Here is a 9719-nt window from a genome sequence, read left to right as displayed (position 1 = left end):
ACTCATTTAGCTACAAATTACTGCACTACTGCACTGTCTGCACACTCAAAAGCCTAGAAATTGACTCAGGAATCCATAAAATGTAAACATAGTTCTGATAAACAGGGAGGAGGATACACATTTCTGCAAAACTTTTAAAAAGTGATCCTCCATCAAATTTCAGAAAGTAATGCTTCAATGATTTTAATTACAAACACCTTGGGAGAAGATGCAAATGTAAGAAACTGAATTAAAAATAAAAATTCTAGTTAACTTACCATGGTGACCTCTGTAGTTAAGGAGAATGGCCAATGTATTCAGGAATAAGAAACAAATGTTATATGTAGCTGTTCAAACATCATATTATGTAATGTATATTTCCCAAGTCTCCACTGACTGGACAATGTTACCAGAAGCAGAGAACGTGAAGATGGCACAAATTTATTCAAATAGATTTGGCAAGCATTTCAAAGCTCCAACGTCTTGGAAATTTAAGTCAAAGGGAAAGAAAATGTTATGGTGAATTTGAAACCAAAATTCCTCTCACCTCCTTTATCTCTCTCTTAGGTCTTCCTATTGGCCATTAAATATGATCAAGTCTCTCCCATCTTGAAAAAATATCTACCCTCAATCCTTTGTCCCACTTTAGCAACTAATTTGGTTCTAATAACAACCCTTTGAGGTAATCTTATTATCTCTATTTTGCAGAAGAGGAAACTGAGGCAGAGAGAAGTTGAATAACTTACCCAAGATCACACAGTTTATCCAGGATTCAATAAATGATAATCAACAGTATTACAGTAGTGGAAAATGCAAATATTTCTTTCACATAGATTCAGAAAATATTTTCCAAGTATTTTCTATGTATAATGCACTAGCTGGGTGATTTTATATGCTACCTTTTGGTGTTCCTCTCAGTAACCCCAATGTATTCAAGGCTATTTTACAAGTTCTGGTAAGTTAAATGTCATGCATAGAATCTTAAAGCAAATAGAACTGGGAGTCATACCCAGATTCATGTCTTTGATGTATTATTTGTCTAGGGCTCTACCATGTCTCATCCATGTAGAGGATGTCCCTGGTCCTAAGTCTGAAATTCCATTCATCTTCCCTTCTACTCTGCAGGCATTAGGAAATTTCCAAGATCAAAACTCCCGAGATAGTGCTTAGGCAGATCTCCTAGATGGGGGCCAAACATAGGAGAGGAAAATAAGAGATGTTCTTTTTTCTCTATGATACTCCTTTATGGTCATGGCTGTGTGTGGGATCCATCTGAGGAATGTGTCCTGCCTGCCACTGGTGGTAGAACCAAAGCCTCTAGTAATGCACAGCTGGTCTGAATCAGCACCTCCCCTCCCATCGCTCCCAGTGAAAGAGACACATCATAGAACCAGCGTCTAATGCATTACAATAATGTAATTGTTAGAGCTCAGGCTTAGAAATGAGATCAGTGTGTATTTAAATCCAAGCTTTACCAAATATAAGCTTTTTTGATCTTGACCAAATGATGCTCACAGTGAACAACAATTTCTTTCCACATAAAATAGAATTATTCATACCTCCTTCAAAGGGATTATGTGAGACTTACATGAAACACAACATCTAACAGAGTGACATAAATACAAAGGACTCATTACTTGTTATTTCTCATTGTATCCACTTTCCTTTATCTCCTACAAACTTTTCAAGGACTCTCAACTTCACTGTCAGATGTTTTTAGTGAAGAGAAGGTCAAATACTCATAGAAAGATTTCTAAATTATTATGATTTATGAATTAGTATTCAATACTTTAAAAGTTGGCCTTTCTTCTGTCCTAATGTCTTTATTTGCCAAGATTCTATAAACCACAATTGTAAAGAAGATAAAACATGTATATATGAGTTGAGACAATTCTTGCCAGAAACTGTTAGTCACACCCTGAGCTCTGAGTTTCTATACAGAAAATGACAACAGGCAACAGTGAGCTTTTACTTCGTGCCAGGCACCATTCTAAGCACTTTACGTGTATTATCTCATACAAACCCCAGAACGGTCCTGTGATAGATACAATTATCTCTCCCCTTTTACAGATGTAGGAACTCAGTTATAAAGATGCTGAAAAACTTGCTCAAGATCACATAGTTAGCAAATAGAACGGCCAACAAAACTCTTACTCTGAAGCAAGCTTCAGATTTTTATCCTTAAAGATCAGTTTCTCTAACCTATGTGTCTATCCTCAGTAGAATAGCAGTTTTGTACTGACAGACATTTTAATATGTTGTCTTGTTCAATCCTCCCCATAACTCTGTGACACAAGTATTATTAGGGCTGTTTCATGGACTCTGAGTGGCTCATACATCCATACTCCCATGACTAGAGCATTCTGTGCCTTGGGTCCCAGACTCTAAAATCACTTCCCAAATACAGTCATAGAGAGGCTGAAAACTGAGCCCATCTGGTTCCTCCATACGTTGGTCACAGATGCCATGGCCACAGGAGAGAAAGGATAAACTGCTTTGGCTCCCATCTTGATTGAAGCTGATAAATCTACTCCTCTAGGAGTTGAGAGATCAGAGCCTCCCTAACTCCTTGCACTTGAGTAACACCCATTCACATATTTCCCTGGAACTGCACATGAAAATGTTGATAAGGGCAGACCTGGGAAGACCACATAAGCATAATGGGCCATGGATCACAAGAGTTGTTTGGTTTTGAGTTTTCAACCCATTTGGATCCAGATTCCCAAGGGCCAAAGGAGATATCTCCCAGCTGAGCATGATCTTACTAAGAAAACGGCTTAAAAGAACTAGCTTCAGGGACTTGTTTCTCCCAAGGCAACTTTCATTTATTGCTGATTTTATGGTGCTTGCAATCCTTAGTTCTTCTGCTTTAACATACCTTGTTATTTTCAGGTCTTTAAATCAGATCAGATCTCAAAGTGGCTTTTATCATATAATTCATATGGTCACCGAGAGAGACTGACAAATGCTTGGTAAGGCGGCTTGGAGAGATGTTCTCTAATGCTTATGGTTTTTTTCCCATCAATTTCTTTTGAAGCCTAATGCTTTGGAAGATGTCTGACTAACGAAATTCATTATCTGAGCTGAGATGCTGTGCCTCACACTCATAGGATGCTGTGACTCTGTAAAGCAAAAATAAACCCAGCCCATGAACTCAGCATTATTTAGGAAGTCTCTCTTAGTAATTATTTTCAAGTCATTAAGTGAGGAAAAGAAATATTATAATTAAGATAAAAATAAATGAACCTGCAAAGCAGTGTCAGTAATGGGCCAGTGATTGCTACAAGGGTGGTGTACAAGTAAGATGTCTTATTATAGAAGTAACCTGTTACTTCTTTCCCAAATGCACTCAGAGAGGTAAGTACAATCTGTGATTTCTTTGTTAGTATTTTTTTCTCAAGGTGATCCTAGAGTTTTCAATTTATAAGTAAGTTAGATTTAAACAGATGTTTCTACTGTCACAGATTTATATGAATAGTGACTGGCATATTTAGTCTACTGAGAAAAGCAGTCACTTAGTATATTATGAACCCAGACCCAAGATAAGATAATAAAATTTCTTTTATTAAATTATTTTACTGATTATAAGGGTAATCTCTTTTCTTTGTAGAAAACTTAGACCAGAAAATTTTTCAAAGAAAAATTGACCTTAACTTTGAATTCAAATAACCACTATTAGTCTTTAGTGTACTTTTCAAATACTTTTTAATGTATACATATCATTTTGAACAATTTAGATCATAATATATAAACTATTTTATATCTTGAGTTTTCCACTCTATATTAGAAGAATCTTTCTGCACCACTAATTCTTCTTGCACAAAACTTCAGTGTCTACCTGGTATTTCATAAGTATAATTCAGTGAACTGTTCCTCTTTATGTAAACATTTGGACTTTTTTTCCTTTTTTCATTATCATAAAATAATTGTGAAACAGAACGTGTATGAAAAAGTTTTGTCCTTTTTTTTTGAGCAAAATTAGCCCTGAGCTAACTGCTGCCAATTCTCCTCTTTTTGCTGAGGAAGACTGGCCCTGACCTAACATTGCACCCATCTTCCTCTACTTTATATGGGGGATGCCTACCACAGCATGGCTTGCCAAGCAGTGCCAGGTCCGCACCCAGGATCCAAACCGGCAAACCCCCGGCTGCTGAAGTGGAACGTGCGCACTTAACCGCTGCGCCACTAGGCCGGCCACTGTCCATCTTTTTTATCTAGAATAGATTCTTAAGCATAAGGAGTATGGGACCAAGGGACATGACCAGTTATAAAGCCCTTATTATATAGAGTCAAACTTTGTTCCAGAATTGTTTATACTACACGCAGTCACCAGCACTGGGCAATATAACATGTCATGAATCTTTGCCAATTTGCCAGTTAAAAGTATTCCTCTGTTTTTAAATTGTATCTGATAACTTTGAATTTAATGACTTCTGAAATAAAGGATTTTTTAGATGTCTAATGTTTTTGTGAACATTATCTTTTTATTAGTTTTCCCTTTATTTTTATAATAGTGTGAGCCCATCTTTTTGTGAAAACTATTTCTATAATAATGGTTATCTATTACACTTGTTACAAGTATTTTTCCATTGTGTTTCATATCTTTATGTAGTTGAGTCTGTTAGTTTTGTCCTATATCTTATACCATTGCATTTTGCTTAGAATGCTCTTCCTTTCCCATCTAGAGATTAGATAAAATATTTTTCTTTATTTCTTTTTTTGTTTTGAACAGATCTATGATTTATTTGAAGGCTTTAATACACTCTATTCTTTTTTCCTTTTTCTTTATTTTTCCTTTTTGTTTTTTTGTTGGTGACAGCATGAAGAGAAGACTTGCTTTACTTTGAAAAACACCTATCTAGTTATTGAAAAATCTTTGATGAACTACACATGACATTCTTTTAAATATTCTGTAAAAACAATGTCCTTTTGCAATTTGACCATATTTGCTTCTTACTGAACGTATTTGTACTTATCAGATTTATTTGTACTTTTAAAATACTAAAAAGCTTTGGATTTGTTTATCAAGTCTAATATTTCCCTATTACCTGATGTATTGATTTCTGCATTCAACCTTTCTCTGAATATAATCAGTTGCTTTTCTAACCTCTTGAATTGAGTATTTCGTTCATTTATTTTCTCTATTCATTGTGTTCTTTCTTAATATTATAACAATCAAATATTTTGAGGATAAGAATAATGAAATGTGGATTTTTTTCATTTTTATTCTATTATCAAGAATTTGGAATGTGTGAAAAGTTATGCATTTTACCTATAAGTTAAAACTTTGACCTATGTAATAATGCTGTTTTTCAATTCCTCTATGCTATTTTTTGTTTTTCCTATTTTATATATGAGAAAGTTTAGGCACAGTAAGGCTAAGGTTTGCACACAACGTCACATGGCTACTCATCCATGAAAACAGAGTAAAGAATTGTCTACCAGACTATAAAGAACACACGCTGGCCAACAAATTATGATGCTTTTATTGCCTCACCTTAAATGTATCTGTTTTCTAAATAGATCCAGAGAATTTGTCATAGTCTTCCTTAAGTTGAGTTTTGATTTTCAAAATGCCCCTGAAACCTAATCATGAAAGAAGTTCTCTAACTAGTGAATTCTAAACTTTCAAATAAATCTGTGGAATTGCCTTGCATCATGTTCTCTGCTTTATCCTCTTCAGGATATCTTTCTGCCTTCCTGTTTAATGATATTCCTAGACAGTTCTGTTTGAATGCAGTGTAAGCTCACAATCTAATCTCCAGGCTTATTTTGCTGTAGTCTCAAACATTCACTCAGTTCAGTTTTTCTGAAATGTGACTACATCATCCTTAGTTTCAAATTGAGTTTACCTATTGTTTTATATACACCCTGAAACAAGTTAAAAATAACAAGAGTAATGAACTCTGCAGCTTAGCCTCATCAGCACAAGTGACTAGAGGAAAGACATGCGGGTGTAGGCTCATGAATTCAAGCCTCTGGTCTTCCCTACTGGTCCTCTTTTTATTCCTGTTTTTCTAAGGAGGAAATAATTAGGCAAATGATGAGACAATGTCCATCCACGTACAATTACAAGAAAATTCCTGGCATGTCAACAGTCATAAAACCATGCTTGTGTATATAAATGTGTGCATGAATGTGTGTGTGGGAGAGAAAGAACAGGGCTATGTGTTCATTATGCAACTAATAAGATAGCCCAAATTTAAGTCTTAGTTTTATCTTCTTGCAGATAATAATCCTAACAGAAATTATTTTCTTGATCAAAATTTATCTGCCACAATTGCAGCCCCTGTGCTTGTGCTATTCACAGATAACTCAATTATCCAAATACCAAAAAGAATTCATGGAGCTAATGAGCAATGTGACTGAATTCATCCTGCTCGGCCTGACGCAGAACCCAGATGTGCAGAAACTCTTGTTCCCTGTGTTTGCAGTCATCTACTTTTTCACTATGGCAGGAAACCCACTCATTGTGGTGACAATCACCACCAGCAGAGCCCTAGGTTCCCCCATGTATTTTTTTCTGTCTTTCTTGTCCTTTATAGATGGCTGTTGCTCTTTTACTGTGGCTCCCAAAATGCTATTTGACTTACTTGCAGAAAAGAAAACCATCTCCTTCGGTGGGTGCCTGACTCAGCTTTTTGCAGGGCATTTCTTTGGGGGAGTTGAGATCATCCTGCTCACAGTAATGGCCTATGACCGCTATGTGGCCATCTGTAAGCCATTGCACTACACAATCACAATGAACAGGCAAGTGTGTGGCCTCCTGGTGGTCCTGGCCTGGACTGGGGGATTTCTTCACGCACTGATTCAAATTCTTTTTTTGGTCTGGCTGCCCTTCTGTGGCCCCAATGTCATTGACCATTTCATCTGTGACCTTTTCCCTCTGCTACAACTCTCCTGCACTGATACTCATGTCCTTGGACTTTTTGTGGCTGCCAACAGTGGACTGATGTATATGCTTATTTTTTTTATTCTTATCACCTCCTTTGCTCCCTACGACCTCACATCACTGAAGGACAGCGGAAGTCTCTCTCTACCTGTGCTTCTCATGTTACTGTAGTCATCTTATTCTTTGTACCCTGTATATTTGTATAACTTCGACCTGTGATTACCTTCCCCATTGATAAAGCAGTGGCTTTTTTTATACTATGGTAATACCCATGTTAAACCCTTTAATCTACACCCTCAGAAACTCAGAGGTGAAAAATGCCATGAGGAACATCTGGAGCCAAAGGGTAATCTTGGATAACAATTCATGTGACTGCAGAAGATAAAAACAAAATCTATTCATATTTTAACAAGTATGACTAATAGAAAGGACAATGGTCTTGAAGTCCAAATACATGCTTTAAGTATCTTTTGCTTCCCTTTTTTCTGGGTTCTTTAATGGTCCCTATTTCATAAAATATAAATATTTTATTAAATGATGACTAAATTCTCCTCCAATTAGAAACCACTTTGCATTTACAAATTGTTGGTCAAAGGGACATTGCTAATCAGCATAAAAATGTCACAATGTATGGAAAACCTCTGAGTTTATGTATTCAGTAGAATAATTCTTTGTAAAGCTTCAGGTATAGATTATATAAGCAATAGGCCAAGTAATTAAATTGTTTAAACAAAAATGCCTAACAGCTAAGTATTTTCTTGAGAATGAGTAGTTTTAATCCCAACTACTGTATTCAAGGTAGATTTATTATTGTGAGAGTTAGAGATCAACAAGAAATGAATGGGTTTTGAGGAATGAGAGAGTCATTAAGGGAGGAATCATCCCAAAATTAATGCTGTTGTGTTGCACAATTCCAGGGGGCACCAATCACCTCGTAATCTGGGCTCTTCTCAGAATAAATTATTTTCTCTGCCTAAAGCCAGGAAGGAATATAAAATTCTTCCAGGTACAATTGTTAAGCAATCTTGCACATGATGTCCCAGGTAGAAGATATTTTGTGGAGCACTTTTTGGTCGAAGACATCCTATATACCATTTCACCTCCAATGTAACTTTTATTGGATGGATTTATGCCTTAGCTAATAGAAACAAAAGTTTCAGGTACAAAAGAGTTGATGATATCTGAGTAATCAAGACAAAGTGTGCACATTCAAATTTAAATAGAAAATTTCAGGTCAGTTGAAGACCGCTGAGATGGGAAATAATTTGAGATACAGAAACAGTTCAATTTTTAGAGAGATAACCCAGATAAAAGAAGGGATCAGGACCTGGGCTAGGACAGAAGTCCTGCAAATCCTAGCAATTCCACTTCTCCCTTCATAAGGGGTGAAATAACCCAATGACTCCAAAGTCATGCCTATATTTTATGCTATGTATATATTTCATAAAGATTGATATTCAATTATCTAGCAAACAATCTATTCCAAATGTGAGATCAGTTTTTTCCAAGCACAGCCAGTCTATTTGCTGATCACTAAGAATCCATTCTCTAATACCATATTTTCCAGCCCACTTGTTTTTAAGTAGGACCATGTTTGCAGAAGGGATGTATGTCACACCCAGGCTGAAACATTTAGGAGCCAGTGTGCTACTCCCCAGCTTTCTTTTTCCCTGCTGCAGCAAGCCTGGATGACACTCATTGAGATGGTAGGTCCACCCGGCGGAAACAACTTGGATTACTGAGTAACTACATGGAAGAGAACTACCCTGGAGGATAACCTAATCTTAAGTGGATTAGGCCTGAATAGGAAATAAAATTGTATGAGTCAAGCCACTGAGAGTTCAGGATTCATTTGTTTTCATGGCAAAATGTAGCTTATCCTGAGTAATACATTGACTAATTTTACCTTTTAAAAGATTTATAAGTATTAAGGAGAGAAAAGGTTAACATAAGTTTTGCAATTACAGTCAGGGGTCACTTGAGGATGGGGAATCCATTGGTAGGGGATTTCATTGTTGTGCCAACATTGTAGAGTGTATTTGCACAAACCTGGATGGTAGGCTATATAGTACTAATCTTATGGGGCCACTGCTGTATAGGTGGTCTGTCATTTACCAAAATATCATTATACAGGCTTGACTGTATGTTAATTCTCAAATAGGGTAGAATTGGTAAATAGTAATCTTTACAAAATCTCGCCTATATAAAGCCTTGTTCTGCTTCAAGTGTAACATACTACACTAACTGAAGTATTTAAACCATAATTTATATACCATCTTCTTTTTCCCTTTACCTAAGATGTAAGGCAATACTTAAGAAAATTATAAACTAGGGAGTGCCAACAAAAATTATGAAATCAAATGTGAACTAGGACTTCAAAGCTTCTTGAGCAAATTTTCTGGCTCTTCTAGACAGTTCTTTCTTCCTAAACATTCTTCTGGGCATATGTCCAAATTTTTCACCAATTCCCTATAACCTTGATCCCTTGAATTTTCCTTTTATCCCAGGAGGATACTATGCCTCCTGCTTCCCAGGAAAATAGGGGCCAAAACAGAATCATTCTCCTAACCTTAAACTTCTCATCAATAATTATATCTATAATTCATTTTTGCCTACTTGCCCAAACTATTAAAATATGTGCAAGGCCTCATATTTAATGTTAATATATCTACATGTATTCTGCATACAACTGCTTCCTTTCTCCTCAGAAATTTTAACTTGTTAATTATCATCTTCTTTTTTTCTGGTCATTAATACGTATGTTCAAACTGAACTGCCACTCTTATGTGCTCCAAGCCCAATAAAGGAAACAGTATTTTCAGCCTCAAGCTCATTAATCACTTAGTTA

The 9719-nt window shown here is 36.1% G+C and overlaps 1 pseudogene; it reads left to right on the top strand.

Moving 5' to 3' along the window:
- The first annotated feature begins 6331 nt into the window (after positions 1-6331).
- On the top strand, positions 6332-7256 carry LOC106839945 (olfactory receptor 4C5-like; annotated as a pseudogene).
- The last annotated feature ends 2463 nt before the right edge of the window (positions 7257-9719 follow it).

Source organism: Equus asinus, chromosome 17 (assembly GCF_041296235.1).
Source record: "Equus asinus isolate D_3611 breed Donkey chromosome 17, EquAss-T2T_v2, whole genome shotgun sequence".
Taxonomy (NCBI): Eukaryota; Metazoa; Chordata; class Mammalia; order Perissodactyla; family Equidae; genus Equus; species Equus asinus.
This window is presented reverse-complemented; position numbering and strand designations above follow the sequence as displayed.